This window comes from Myotis myotis, unplaced genomic scaffold (genome assembly GCF_014108235.1).
Source record: "Myotis myotis isolate mMyoMyo1 unplaced genomic scaffold, mMyoMyo1.p scaffold_m19_p_10, whole genome shotgun sequence".
NCBI lineage: Eukaryota > Metazoa > Chordata > Mammalia > Chiroptera > Vespertilionidae > Myotis > Myotis myotis.
In genome coordinates this window covers 31,754,214-31,769,425 of record NW_023416314.1, presented here as the reverse complement: position 1 = coordinate 31,769,425, position 15,212 = coordinate 31,754,214, and positions in this window count along the sequence as shown.

Sequence of the window (15,212 nt, the reverse complement as noted above, 5' to 3'; positions counted from 1 at the left end):
GACAACCTTCCAGATGAAGCCGGGGCTGTGAGGGCTGAGCCCCTTGCATGAATTTTGTGCATCGAGCCTCTAGTTACAAAATAATGACCACCACAGCATTAGCCAAAACCTCTATCCTGTCACATAATTACCATTTCTTTTTTGTGATGAGAACTTTTCAGACCTACTCTTTTAGCAACTTTCAATTATAATCACCATGCTGTATATTAGATTCCCAGAACTTATTAATCTTATAAATGGGGAGATTTTTTACCAATATCTCCCCATTTCCCCAAGTCCCCAGTCCCTGGTAACCACCACTCTATTTTCTGTTTCTACGAGGTCAACTTTTTAAGATTCCACTTATAAGTGATATCATACAATATTTCTCTTTCTCTGTCTTATTTCACTCAGCATAATGCCCTCAATGTTCATACAAGTTATTACAAATGGCAGAAATTTCTTCTTTCTCATAATATTCCATTGTATGTGTAAACCACATTTCTTTATCCATTCATCCACTGATATCCACCTAGGTTGCTTTCATGTCTTAGCTATTATGAATAATGGTGCAGTGAACATTGGGGTGCTGATATACTTTCAAGATCCTGTTTCCCCTTTCTTTTGATATATACCCAGAAGTAGGATTGCTGAATTGTTAAAAATAGACAAAGCACATAAGAATAACACTTCAGGAGGTACAGAGCCTCAGCATACAAAAATGTACTTCACAAACTTTCACATGATCTTCATAACCGCAGACTAAGGCAAATGTTAAAACTCCCACATTCAAAATGAGGAAAGTGAAATTCAGGGATATGAGTCCACTTGACAAAACATTCGAAGTAGCAAGGAGAATGAAAGGAGTCACTGCCTCCTCTACTAGCCTGTGAGCACCATGAAAGTTAAGATTCCTTATATTCTACTACACCACAGCTATGTTGTTAATATATCAGCAAAAGGATGAAATGAAAGATGTTCCCTAAAGAGCAACATTCAGGCAGTTCAGCACAGAATTTAGTTTCCTGAATCCAGACTACTGGACCTGGGTTTCAAAACCCAAAACTTCAAGTTTCCTCTCCCAGTGGCCCTCCCCGTCTCTCACCACTACCTCCCCCACTTGGCAAGCTCTAGTCCTACCTCACATCCTGTTGCTGCCTTAACCTAGTATCATCACTGCCTGGGACCATGTCATGCCCTGCCCTGTTTTCCAGATAAAGATTTTTGCCCCTAATACCAGCTCGGATCAAATCACACTCATCACAACCTCTTAGGCTCTTGGCCATGTCTATTAGGGATCAGACTGACAGACAATTTAACTTTCTCCAGCTCCAGCCCTAAGTCCAACTCCATTCACTCTGATATCAAGGTCCTGCACCTTGTAGTAGTGGCAATGTAGGGTAGGCAATGATTATAGGCTTTGGAATCAGGCAGACAAACCTGGATTCAAATCCCATTATATAAAGCAGACAACTTATTTTATCTCTATAAACTTCTATTTTTTTTTCTGCCCATGGAGAATGATACTATATACCTTGAGAGGAATCAGCACAGAGTTCGTTCAAGGTCATAACTCTCATTTATACTTAATCAAAATTCTTCCTAATGTTATTTAAGGATATTTTTACATTTAAATTCAATGGGAAAAAATTGCCTTACTACCTAAAAACAGCTAACACCCCTTAAGGAATGAATAAAGGACTAAATGAATGATGAAATAACTGAAAAAATCAAACCATTGGATATACTTGATATACATTAATCCATTCAATGAAACAAATATATATTAACTACTATTATACATACTAGAGGCCCGGTGCACAAAAATTTGTGCACTCAGGGGGGTAGGGGGGTCCCTCAGCCCGGCCTGTGCCCTCTCGCAGTCTGGGACCCCTCGGGAGATAACAACCTGCTGGCTTAGGCCTGCTCCCAGGTGGCAGAGGGCAGGTCCAATCCCGAGGTGCAGCCCCTGGTGGGGCTCAGAGCAGGGCCGATTGGGGAGTTGGGGCGCCACCCCCTGTCATGCACAGAGCAGGGTGGATCAGGAGGTTGCGGCAGCACCCCCTGTCACGCACAGAGCAGGGCCCATCAGGGGGTTGAGGAGCTCCCCCCTGTCACTCACAGAGTAGGGCCGATAGGGGAGTTGGGGCACCGCCCCCTGTCACACACAGAGCAGGGTGGATCAGGGGGTTGGGGCACCGCCCTCTATCACCCACAGAGCAGGGCTGATCAGGGGTTTGGGGAGCCGCCACTGTCACACTCAGGGCAGGGCCGATGGGGAGGTTATGGCTCTACCCCGTCACACACAGAGCAGGGCCCGTGGGGGTTGGGGGGGTGCCACACCCTGTCACACACAGATCCTCAGGGCAATCAGGGAGTTGGGGAGCTCCCCCCTATCAGGCACAGAGCAGGGCTGATCAGGGGGTTGGGGCGCCTTCCCCTGTCACAAACAGAGCAGGGCAGATAGGGAGGTTGTGGCCCCGCCCCCTGTCACACACAGAGCCACAGGGCGATCAGGGGGTTTGGGCGCTGCCCCCGTCATGCTGATCCCGGTGCTAGGAGGCATATTACCCTTTTACTATATAGAATAGAGGCCTGGTGCACGGGTGGGGACCGGCTGGTTTGCCCTGAAGGGTGTTCTGGATCAGAGTGGGGGTCCCCACTGGCACTGGAGTGCCTGGCCAGCCTGGGTGAGGGGATGATGGCTGTTTGCAGCTGGTCACACACCCTTCAGGGTGGGGGTCCCCACTGGGGTGCCTGGCCAGTCTGGGTGAGGGGCTGAGGGCTGTTTTCAGGCTGGCGGGTGACTGAAGCTCCCAACCTCTCTTTTTTTTTTTTTTTTTTTTTTATTCTGGGCCAGCTTTAGCTCTGGCTCCAGCTCTGAGGCCTCTGATGGCTGAACCCAGGCTCTGGTTTGGGTTCTATAATCGAAACACTGTTTCAACTCCAGCTCTGAGATCCCAGCTGGCTGAAAGCAGGTTTCTGGGGTTTTGTTTAGCTTCTATATTTGTAACAATGTTTCAAACTGCAAGCTCAGAGGCCAGCAAGGCAGGCGGGGAACGTTGGATTCCTCTGTCACTGAAGCAAGCAAGCCTCATGTTAGCTTCAAGCTTCCTGGCTGCTGGCCGCCATCTTGGCTGGTAGTTAATTTGCATATCACCCTGATTAGCCAATGGGAAGGGTAGCGGACATACGGCTAATTACCATGTTTCTCTTTTATTAGATAGGATATTCTAGGCACTATGAACAAGGAAGACAGGATCCTTGCCCATATGGAGCATTTAGTCCAACAATTTCTCTCTCCTTCCTTTGGTTTTTGACATGAAATCTATTATGACATTGAACTAACTACATTGAACTATTTATTTTGTAAACTGCCTCCTCTACTAGCCTGTGAACACCATGAAGGTAAAAGCTAGGTCTTGATCACCTGCCTCAGGGCCTGATAAGGATTAATGACTTCATGTCACATCCCTCATGGAGACTTTGCTGTCTCCTTAGGACTTTCCTTAAGTTTGCACAATCCTGTTTTTTGCTCCCTGACAAAAATTCAGGCAGGAGGAGGCCCTAGAATTTATCCCTCGTGATCTGGTGGGAATAAAGGTTTAGGTAGGGAAACACTTTTGTGTCCAGTACAATTTATGGATCCAGAGAGAAAAATGTTATATATATAAAAGGGAAATGTTGATATGTGACAGAAAGGTAAGCCCAAAATAGTATGCCAAATGAAGAGAGCCAAGTGATTGATAAGAGCCAAAGAGGTGCCCTGGCCGGCTTGGCTCAGTGGATAGAGCATCAGCCTGTGGACTGAAGGGTCCCAGGTTCAATTCCAGCCAAGGGCACATGCCTGGGTTGCGGGCTCGATTCCCAGTCGGGGGTGTGCAGGAGGCAGCCGATCAATGATCCTCTCTCATCATTGATGTTTCTATCTCTCTCTCCTTCTCCCTTCCCCTCTGAAATCAATAAAGAAATATATATTTTAAAAAAAAGAGCCAAAGATGGCACTTGGGAGCAAGGAGTGGTGGATCAGAGCAAGCCCATGGTGGTGCCCAAATTAACTATGGAGATCCAGAGCCAATCCTTTTGTATCCTCCTACCATGTATTTGAGTAAGTGGGCCCAGAGTAGTTAAAGGTATAGAACTATGTGGACACTGTTACCTTCCCCAGTGACCAAACAAAATTTGGACCAAGACTGAGTAAACTTGGGAGTGGCCACTCTTTACCGGACAGGAAGATTAGCTCTGGGAAGACTTAGCTTAACAAAGAGAATAAATTTAATCAACTGTTGGACACCTGAACAAACAGGACGTTCCAGGGTGTCTTCGCCTTCTTTCTGATGTCATAATTGGGGAAAGGACAGATAATAAGGACTAACGATTATTTGCACTAGTACAACAGATGGAGAGCAGGAAGCTTGGATGCAACTGCCTCAACCCTGTCAGAACTTGTAGCTGCAGATCGTGGACACCTGAGAGCATGTGATTTCAACTGTTTCACAGAGGAACCCTTCAGAGTAAGGGTGCCCAGTAGGTCATTTCATAAAGCAGACAGCAGCAGAGCTCTTGTGGCCGGAGTGAGGCTGTAAGGTCTGCAAAACCAACTGCTCAGCACCCTCCTTGTTCCTTGCTGTTGGTAGGGGTGGGCAGAAGGGAGCAGGCATGGAGAGAGAGCTGGGAAAAGGATGAGGAGGTTGTGGTTCATAAAGAGAAACCACAATGCTGCAGAGCATTTAGGGATTGGATAGTCTTTCCGGGTTTTACATGTCAAAACAATGGTGAATGAGAATGATCAGGAATGAGTAAGAGCTGGCTGCCGGATCCTCCTTCACCATGGTGATTATCTCCCAGCCAAAGTCAACAGGCAGCAGACGATAAGAGACACATCAGTTCTTCTGTTCACAATCCATTTAGAGCTTTTTCTTTTTAAATGTGGAAGCCAATTTATTCAGACTTTCGGGTTTCCAGTCAGCACAGGGGCATTTGTCCCTTATCCCTCATCCTCTCTGACTTCTCAGAAACAGAGAGGAAAATGTGCCAAACCAGCTGGTCAGAAAGGTCTGAGTTCACATAGAACCTTCTTTCAAAAGCTTTGAAAACAGAAGCCTGTGTAACTGCATTCACCTGTGGCCAAGCACCTTCTGAGTCCCCATCTGCCACCACACCCCTGCTATGGGCAGCTGCTTCCCAGCTACAGTGGGTGCCAAGCTTCAGACTACAGAGAGGGAAATAAACCATTACCATTTATCACCTGTCAGAAATTCAGACTCCACTTGTCCTGAACAGCACAGCCAGACACACAAAAATCAACCACTGGTCAGAGGACAGGAGGACATGAAGGAGAGCCAAGGTGCCTGTATCCCACTTACAGGGAAGATGACGGGAATATAACAGAATGACTCTCTTCCTGTCCTTGAACTAAACAGGAAGGTGAAGTCTTCCATGTGTGATGCTCATTAAGAATAAAAAGATCTGGCTGAGGGTCTCCATTCTACCCGGTAATGGTGTGCCTTCCGGAAATTTACTTGATTCTTCTAAAACCTGGTTCCTTCACCTTAGAACAGCGGTTCTCAACCTGTGGATTGCCAACCTGGGGTTGCAACCCCTTTGGGGGTCAAACAACCCTTTCACAGGGGTCGCCTAAGACCATCAGAAAACAGATATATAATTACATATTGTTTTTGTGATTAATCACTATGCTTTAATTATGTTCAATTTGTAACAATGAAAATACATCCTGCAAATCAGATATTTACATTATGATTCATAACAGTAGCAGAATTACAGTTATGAAGTAGCAACAAAAATATTTTTATGGTTGGGGGTCACCACAACATGAGGAACTGTATTAAAGGGTCGCGGCATTAGGAAGGTTGAGAACCACTGCCTTAGAAGGAGGATAATATGAACACCTGCTTCTAGGTTTTTGTGAAGGTCAACTAAGGAATGTGATGAGCTTTATGATCTATAAAGCACTGTGTATGTGATTATTAAGAATGTCTAAAGACTTTCTGGAGATGACCCGAGTGTGTTTACCACTTTACCATTCCCCGGTCTCTGCTCCTTCCTGTGTATGACGTTTGCCCAGTGCGACTGAAGGAGCCAGTGACTTCAGCTCTGCTGGGGATGACAGCTCAATTAGGTGACCAAAGGAGGGTCAAGCTATAGCACAAGGCTTTACAGGTCCATAGGTTGGGGTCCCAGTACTGCCTGCTGCTTACCAGCTGTGTGACTTCTGATACAATATCGATCTCCAAGTTTCTATATAAGATAGGGCTAATGGTACACACCTTCGAGATAGTTTAAGTGACTCACTGTCTAAACGCCTAGCTTATCATAGTGTGAGGTAAAGATAAGTAAATCTGATGGTCCCAGATCTGTCTCTTGCTTCAACAGTGTTTGGATCAAACAGAACCAGGGACACCCCTTCTTCCAGCCTCCGACCACTCTCCAGCTTCTTATCCAGTCACCACCTTTGGAACCACCTCTGAGACAGGCCAACACACCACAGGTTTTTTTTTTACCTTAATTCCTTATTGCCGAACAACCATGAGCTCCCAAATTCGTCAGAATTATTCCACTGAGGTGGAGGCTGCCATCAACTACCTGGCCAGCCTGCATCTGCAGCCCCCTACACCTACCTCTCTCTGGGCTTCTATTTCAACCACGATGATGTGGCTCTGGAGGGCGTGGGCCATTTCCTCTGTGAGTTGGAGAAGCAAGGGCTCCAAGCGGCTCTTAAAGTTGCAAAACCAGCGCAGTGGCCGCATTCACTCCCAGAACGTGCTGGAGCTTCCCAAGATGAGTGGGCAAAACTCAGGGCGCCCTGGCCTTGGAGAGGAACCAGAACCAGGCCCTTTGGGAACTGCAGGCCCTGGGTTCTACCCGCACAGACCCTCATGGCTGTGACTTCCTGCAGAACCACTTCCTGGGTGAGCAGGTGAAACTCATCAAGAAGATGGGTGATCACCTGACTCACCTTTGCAGGCTGGCTGGCCCCAGGCTGGGCGGGAGAGTATCTCTTTTAAAGGATCGCCCTCAAGCACAGCCAGGAGCCTTTGGAGCCCTCTGCATCCCCCTGGCTTTTGTCTGACCCTTTCTCCCAAACCCCTAGACATTCTTTTAGCCACCATGAGGCCCACTCTCATACATTGGACCAAATGGAAACAATAAAGCTTTTTGCAGAAAAAAAAATAACAACAACAATAAGTATAATCTTGCTTGCCAAGTTCACCAAAACAAAACATCTAGAAATTCGTATACGTGTAATAGGGAGGCAGATTTAACAAACTACCATTTCATATTTTTAATTGCTCCAAACTTCCTCAAAATATGCTTAGTACATAGAACAGTGATGGCGAACCTTTTGAGCTCGGCGTGTCAGCATTTTGAAAAACCCTAACTTAACTCTGGTGCTGTGTCACATATAGAAATTTTTTGATATTTGCAACCATAGTAAAACAAAGACTTATATTTTTGGTATTTATTTTATATATTTAAATGCCATTTAACAAAGAAAAATCAACCCAAAAAAATGAGTTCACGTGTTACCTCTGACACGTGTGTCATAGGTTCACCATCACCAACATAGAAGGAAACCAATAAATAGTCATTTCGTTTTAACTGTACATGACCACCGTGGGTCCTCCTAAAGACCCAATTTTTCTTGATGAAAAGTCCCAGGTACATTCCCACCTAGACTACAAGCTCCATGAGGGTAGAGACTGCACCTGCCTCATTCATAGTTCTGTCTCCAGTACCCGGCATGATGCCTACTACATAGTCGGTGCCGGGAAATGGCTGTTGAATGAATAAATTAGTAATGAGTGATGAAATAAAGGCCCTACAGCTCAGGCCCAAAATGCCATTGTCATGTCCAGAACATCTCCCTGTACTTCTCTGGGGGAAGGCTTAGAGCTGTTCACTTCCTTTAGCAGTTGGCAGACAGAAACTGCTAGTTCATCACCCTGGCCCAGCCAGCAGGGCTCCGCCCTCCATGGCTCGCCTTGGGTTAGAGGGAGAATGAGAAGGGCAACTATAGATCGTGTTTCAGTGAGGGGGACAACACTTGCTTCCGCAAAGAAAATATCTTCTTTAGTCACCTTCACCTCAGCTCAGTAGAGTTCCCCATCAGCCAGCTTTGTCCCCGGACTCTTTCTCCTCGTTCTCAGGAAGCCAGGAGCCAGGGCCCACTCCCTCTTTTCTGGTGTGTGGTCTGAGTTTCAATTCTGTCTGGCAGACAGTATGGAGGACTCCAGGTCAGCAGGGTCATCAGAATGCTAAGCGCAAATCTGATTGATGAGCAAGTGTCAGAGGGAATGAATGGGAGCCTTAATTAATGACTTCTGCCCTGTTTCAAAGAAAGGTTCCCTTACACCCAGTCCTTGCTTTTCTCTGAAGAAAAAGAAAACTTGGGGTGGGGTGAGGAACTGAGGAAGAAAAGGAGGAAAAAACACCCCTATAATCCAAAGTTTTCTAAACAACATAAAGGAAACTTCAAAGACAGACATGGTTGGTTTTTTATGTGCGAGACCGGTTCAGTGATTCTCCCCTCTCTTTGTTTCCATGGACAGCTAGGCTCCATTCCAAAGCTAAAAAATAAAAGACCACATTGTTCTGAGGGGAGCTAGCCTTTACAAGAAATTTCCTCCTCGCCACTGGGATAAATTAACTGCCTCAGCCCGGGGTGCCCCGGGAGCATTTCGCCCAGGATGGCTCAGCAGGCCAGCCTCCCACTCCTGCTCTGCTCACTCTTACCAGAAAACAAGCATAGTCCACCGAGTCCACCCAACGGGCATGGCAAATGACAGGTGTGTTAAAGGATCACAAGTCAACATGATAATGTGTAAACAGGTCTGATCAAGGTTCATGTGCAACAAAGAGGCAGCATTCGGTTACAGAAGAATTCCTAGAAGAGGAGGTGCCTAAACTGAAATTAATGTTTGGAAATACTGATATTGGTTTCAATTCAGCATTCAGTATCTGTCACGTACCTGGTTATGGAGCTGGCTGTTGCAATAGACTATAAAGACAGTTCAGCAAGTCACTTAAACTCTGCTCTTAGAATCCTCTCCTACAAAGTGAATTTCCTAATATCTACTTCCAGGGATTGCTGAGGAAGGAGAGAGAGAGAGAGAGAGAGAGAGAGAGAGAGAGAGAGAGAGAGAGAGAGAACAGGTACAATTCTTATATAATACTTGGCATTCAGAATTTAATCAGGGATAGTTTAGAAAAGAGGTGGGGATTTAGTCTCTTCCTGGAAACCCTCCCAGCCTAGTGAGAACAACATGAAAAAAACAAGTAATTACATTGTCTTAGTCAGTTCTAGCTGCTATAACAAATTAGCATAGATCGTGTGTCTTATAAACAACAGAAATTTACTTCTCACAGTTCTGGAGGCTGAAGGCCAAGGTCAGCATGCCAGTATGATCAGAACCTGGGAGGCCCTCTTCCGGGTTACAGACTGCTGCCTTCTCACTGTGTCTTCATTCGTGAGGACCCCACACTCATAATCTAATCACCTCCCCAAATCCCCAAGTTGGCAATAGATTGGATGGACATGAGGTTGAGGGCAGAGGAAGAAGCCAAAGATGCCTGAGGGTGGGCATGGTGGCAGGAAGATGGCAATGCTCCAAATCAATCTCATGGGGAACAAGGCAGGGCCATTCATTCAAAGCACAGGTGAAAAAGCAGGCTGAGTGGATGCATAAAGCCAATCCAATCGTGCGTTTACATGCTTGCATGCTTCTGGAAGTGATGAGCTAAGGGGAGGACATGTAGCTGGCTTTGGCCTACCAGCCTCAAATTATAGCAGACCCCACCTCTGCTGTTCCATCACTTTTTTGAATTACTATTGAAACCCTCATCAGATATTCCTCTAGCAACCTTGACAGCTGTCAGCTTAAAGATCAGAAAGCTGGAACAATGAATAGCCATTTACTGAAAAATTATAGGTTTGTTTTAATTAAGTTAATTAACTTAACTTACTGTGTTTGCGTTAACTTCCAGGGATTCGGGCTGCTGAATTTCATGAAAATACCTGAAACTAGTAAGTCAAATTGTTTTCCACCCTGGCTGGGGAGTTTAGTTGGTCAGAGCTTTGTCCCAATAGGCCAAGATTTCGGGTTTGACCTCCGGTCAATGCACATACAAGAGGCAATCAATGAATGCATCAATAGGAGGAACAACAAGTTGATGTCTCTCTCTCTCTCTCAAATAAATAAAATTTTAAAAAATAAATATATAGTTAAATTCAGAATACTCATGTTGTAATGGTGATAGGTAAATCATTTACAACTCTAATGGGAACATTAAAACACAAAAGCATTAAAAATAATTTTAAGTACAGCAGTTTGTTAATGGATACACAATAATTTTATGAGGCCAGCATTACCCTAATACCACAACCAAATGAGGACAATACAAGAAAAGGAAATCACAGCTCTGGCTGTTTGCTCAGTGGTTAGATCATCGGCTTTCAGATCAAAGCGTCCTGGGTTTGATTCCTGGCCACAGGCACATACCTCAGTTGCAGGCTTGATCCTCGGCCCCAGGTAGGGAGCCTGCAGGAGGCAGCCAGTTGATGTGTCTCTCTCACATCGATATGTCTCTCTCACATTTATATTTCTCTCTGTTTTTCCCCTCTCTCTTCCACTCTGAAAATCAATGGAAAAATATCCTCAGGTGAGTATTAGCAAAAACAAATTAGAAAGGAGAAAGTAAAACTTCCTCTATTTGCAGATGAAATGATAATATATATAGTAAAATCCTAAAAACTTCACCAGAAGACTGTAAGAAGTAATCATCAATTTCAGTAAATTTGAAGGATATAAACTCAACCTTAAAAAGTCAGTTTGGTCCTGACCGGTCTGGGTCAGTGACTAGGCAGGAGTGGGCAAACTTTTTGACTCGAGGGCCACAATGGGTTCTTAAACTGGACCGGAGGGCCGGAACAAAAGCATGGATGGAGTGTTTGTGTGAACTAATATAAATTCAAAGTAAACATCATTACATAAAAGGGTACAGTCTTTTTTTTTTTAGTTTTATTCATTTCAAACGGGCCGGATCTGGCCCGCGGGCCGTAGTTTGCACACGGCTGGGAGCGTCGGCCTGTGGACTGAAGGGGCTGGGTTCGATTCCAGTCAAGGGCATGTACCTTGGTTGCGGGCACATCCCCAGTGGGGGGTGTGCAGGAGGCAGCTCATCAATTTTCTAACTCTCTCTCCCTCTCCCTTCCTCTCTGTAAAAAATCAATAAAATATATCTTTTAAAAAAAAGCTCAAGTTCCTTTTTTTTTTAATTAAATCTTTATTGTTCAGATTATTACATTTGTTCCTCTTTTTTCCCCCCCATAACTCCCCTCCTCCCAGTTCTCGCCCCACCCTCCGCCCTCACTCCCTACCCACTGTCCTCATCCATAGGTGCACGATTTTTGTCCAGTCTCTTCCTGCATCTCCCACACCCCTTTCCCCCGCAAGAATAGTCAGTCCATTCCCTTTCTATGTCCCTGATTCTATTATAATCACCAGTTCATTCTGTTCACCAGATTATTTATTCACTTGATTCTTAGATTCACTTGTTGATAGATGCATATTTGTTGTTCATAATTTGTATCTTTACCTTTTTCTTCCTCTTCCTCTTCTTAAAGGATACCTTTCAGCATTTCATATAATCCTGGTTTGGTGGTGATGAACTCCTTTAGCTTTTCCTTATCTGTGAAGCTCTTTATCTGACCTTCAATTCTGAATGATAGCTTTGCTGGATAAAGTAATCTTGGTTGTAGGTTCTTGGTATTCATCACTTTGAATATTTCTTGCCACTCCCTTCTGGCCTGCAAAGTTTCTGTTGAGAAATCAGCTGACAGTCGTATGGGTATTCCCTTGTAGGTAACTGAGTTTCTTTCTCTTGCTGTTTTTAAGATTCTCTCTTTATCTTTTGCTCTTGGTATTTTAATTATGATGTGTCTTGGTGTGGTCCTCTTTGGATTCCTTTTGTTTGGGGTTCTCTGCGCTTCTTGGACCTGTAAGTCCATTTCTTTCACCAGGTGGGGGAAGTTTTCTGTCATTATTTCTTCAAATACATTTTCAATATCTTGCTCTCTCTCATCTTCTGGCACCCCTATAATTCTGATGTTGGTACGCTTGAAGCTGTCCCAGAGGCTCCTTACACTATCCTCGCATTTTTGGATTCTTTTTTCATTTTGCTTTTCCGGTTGGGTGTTTTTTGCTTCCTCGCATTTCAAATCATTGACTTGATTCTTGCGCTCCTCTGGTCTGCTGTCGGGAGTCTGTATAATATTCGTTATTTCAGTCTGTGTATGCTTAATTTCTAGCTGGTTCCCCAATATAACATCGAGGGTCTCATTAGTTTTCTTGTAGATCTCATTAAGTTTATCAGCGGCTTCTAAACAGTTCTTGAGAGACCTTAAAAGTGTGGTTCTGAACTCTATATCTTCCATTGACAATTTTGTCCTGTTTCTTTGTCTCCGCATTTTGTTATGCTTCCTTGGTGCACCCTCTAGTGGTCTTTGTGCGCAGTCTTATAGTTAAACCTTGATTGTTGTAGCTAATACCAGGGAGGGTTTGACCTCCAGGCCAAGTGGCTATGAGAATCAGCTGTGTCAGCAGTGAGAGAACTTCTGTCCTCTAGGGAGGTGCTAATCTAGCCTTTGCCTGAGGCTATCTGGCAAATGCCTCTGTGCAGGGCTTGGGCTGGGCGGGTCTCACAGGATCAACTCTGTGCAGGGCTTGGGCTGGGCGAGTCTCACAGGATCAACAGAGTGGGCCGGAGAGAGCAGTTATGGCGGCTCTCAGTCCTGTCCCCAGGGGCTCTGCCTCTCTGAGTCCCAGCACCCGCTGCAAAGCTCGGAGAGAAAGCTGCACTCGCTCTGACCGAAGCCAGACAGTCCCGCTTCTCCCGTTTGAGTCTGGGTCCCTAAAGACTCGCCTGTATCTGGAGCTCAGAGTCTGGGACTCCCTCCTGATTGAAAACGCCAACCGCGCCCTCCGCCGCCAGCCAGCTCCGCGCACTCCGCACCTCAGAATTTGACTTCAGCACTGCGCCTCCTCTGAGTGTCCGTATGCGTTTCTCTTTCCTCCTAGTTGTAGGACTTCCACTCAGCCAGCATTCCTGTCATTCTGGGTGATATCCGTTCCGTTTTTTAGTTTCACTTTTGAAGTAGTTGTTCAAGGCAGCAAACTCCGGCGTTAACCTATGCCGCCATCTTGGTTCTCCTCAAGTTCCTTTTAAAAAAAGAAAAAAAAGCTCAAGTTCCTTTAAAAAACAAAAAAGTCAGTTTGTTTTTATACACTAACAAGGAACTATCAGAAAGAGAAATTAATAAGTTTATTTATATTAGCATCAAAAACAATAAAATATTTAGGAATAAACTTAACCATAGAATCCAGATATCTATACACTGTAAGAGCCTTATAAAAGAAACTAAAAGAGATACAGGATATATATAAAAGATATTCCATGCTCATGAACTGGAAGAATTAATTTTGTTAAAGCTTCTGTATTATTCAAAGGAATCTACATGATGTAATTTTTTTTTTGCCACACCCACCCAAAATTTCAATGGCATTTTTCACAGAAAAAGAACAAATAATCCTAAAATGTACATGGAACCACAGAAGACTTCAAATAACCAAAGCATTTTTTTAAAAGAACAATGTGAAGGCATCACACTTTCTAATTTTAAAATATATCACAATGTTATAGTAATCAAAACAGTATGGTACTAGTATAAAAACAAATATATTAACCAGTGAAACAGAATAAAGAGCTCACTAAATAAACCCACACATTATGGTAAACTGACCTTCAATAAGGGTGCCATTAATACACAATGAGGAAAGGGTTGTCTTTTCAATAAATGGTGCTGGGAAACTGGATAGCCACATGCAAGAGAATAAAATTGGACCCTATTTTATACCATATATTAATTTAAACTCAAAATAGATTAGAAACTTAAAAGTAAGGCCTGAAACAGTCCTAGAAAAAAACATAGGAAAATGTTTCTTGGCATTGGCCTTGGCAATGATTTCTTCAATGTGGCATTAAAAGCAAGGGTGACAAAAACAAACATAAACAAGTGGGACTATATTAATCTAAAAAGCTTCTGCACAGCAAAGGAAACCATTAACAAACTGAAAAGGCAGCCTATGAAATGAGAGAAAATATATGCAAATCATATGACTAATAACTGGTTAATGTTGAAAATATTTTTTTATTGCTTAAAGTATTACAAAGAGTATTACATATGTCTCCTTTTTTTTCTTTTTTTTTTCTTTTCTCCCCCTCGACAATCCCCCAGCCACCCCTACCCCCCAGTGTCTTATGTCCATTGGTTATGCTTATATGCATGCATACAAGTAATGTTGAAAATATTTAAGAAACTCCTACAAACAGCAAAAATAACCCAAATTAAAAATGGGCAAAGGCCTGAATAGACATTTCTATAAAGGAAAAAATATTTAAAGATCATAACATTAAGAGTTCATTTAAAACACAAGCCATAGAGATATGTGCTTGCAACTTTTCTCCACAAGAGTTCCTTGAAAAAGTTAAATTACTACAGAAAATATTTTGAATGATTTTTTTAAAAAAATATTTTTCAAAATGATGGTGCATAGCTAGGATATTTCTGAGTGCAATGGAGAAAAACTAATTCATTACAAACAATAGGTACTTTAATCACTGGATCGTAATGCTTTCCTGAAATACATGAGAAAGACTTGAATAGAGAGCCTGAGGAAGAGAAAAATAAAAAAATAAAGGAAATCTGCGTTTCAGGCTGGGGACAAGAGGAGCTGGAAGTTCTTTTTACTGAAACAAGAACCACAACAGTCCACTCACACCCCTCTGTGTGTGGAAAGTTCTGTCACATCTAGACTGCTATTACTTGTCCTTTCTCCTTAATCTGCTTGGATGTCCCACAGCACTGTCATTCCTCAAGTCCCAAACCAAGTTCTCATTTTTCCACTCCTCTACAACCCCTTTCTACCCTCAGTTGATTGGACTTGACCCTGGAGATGACAGTAGTCAGTGTTCTGTAACCACCAATTCAAGGGCAGGGTCTATGCAGATGTATCTGTAATCTCACACGGTGTCTACCACAGGCAGGTACTCCATACTTACATATTGAGTGATAATTAGAAATGCATTTATGGTGATGATGACTAAACCATTTGAGACTTTTTTTTTTTTTTAGCAAGAAAATGACTGAAGATTTG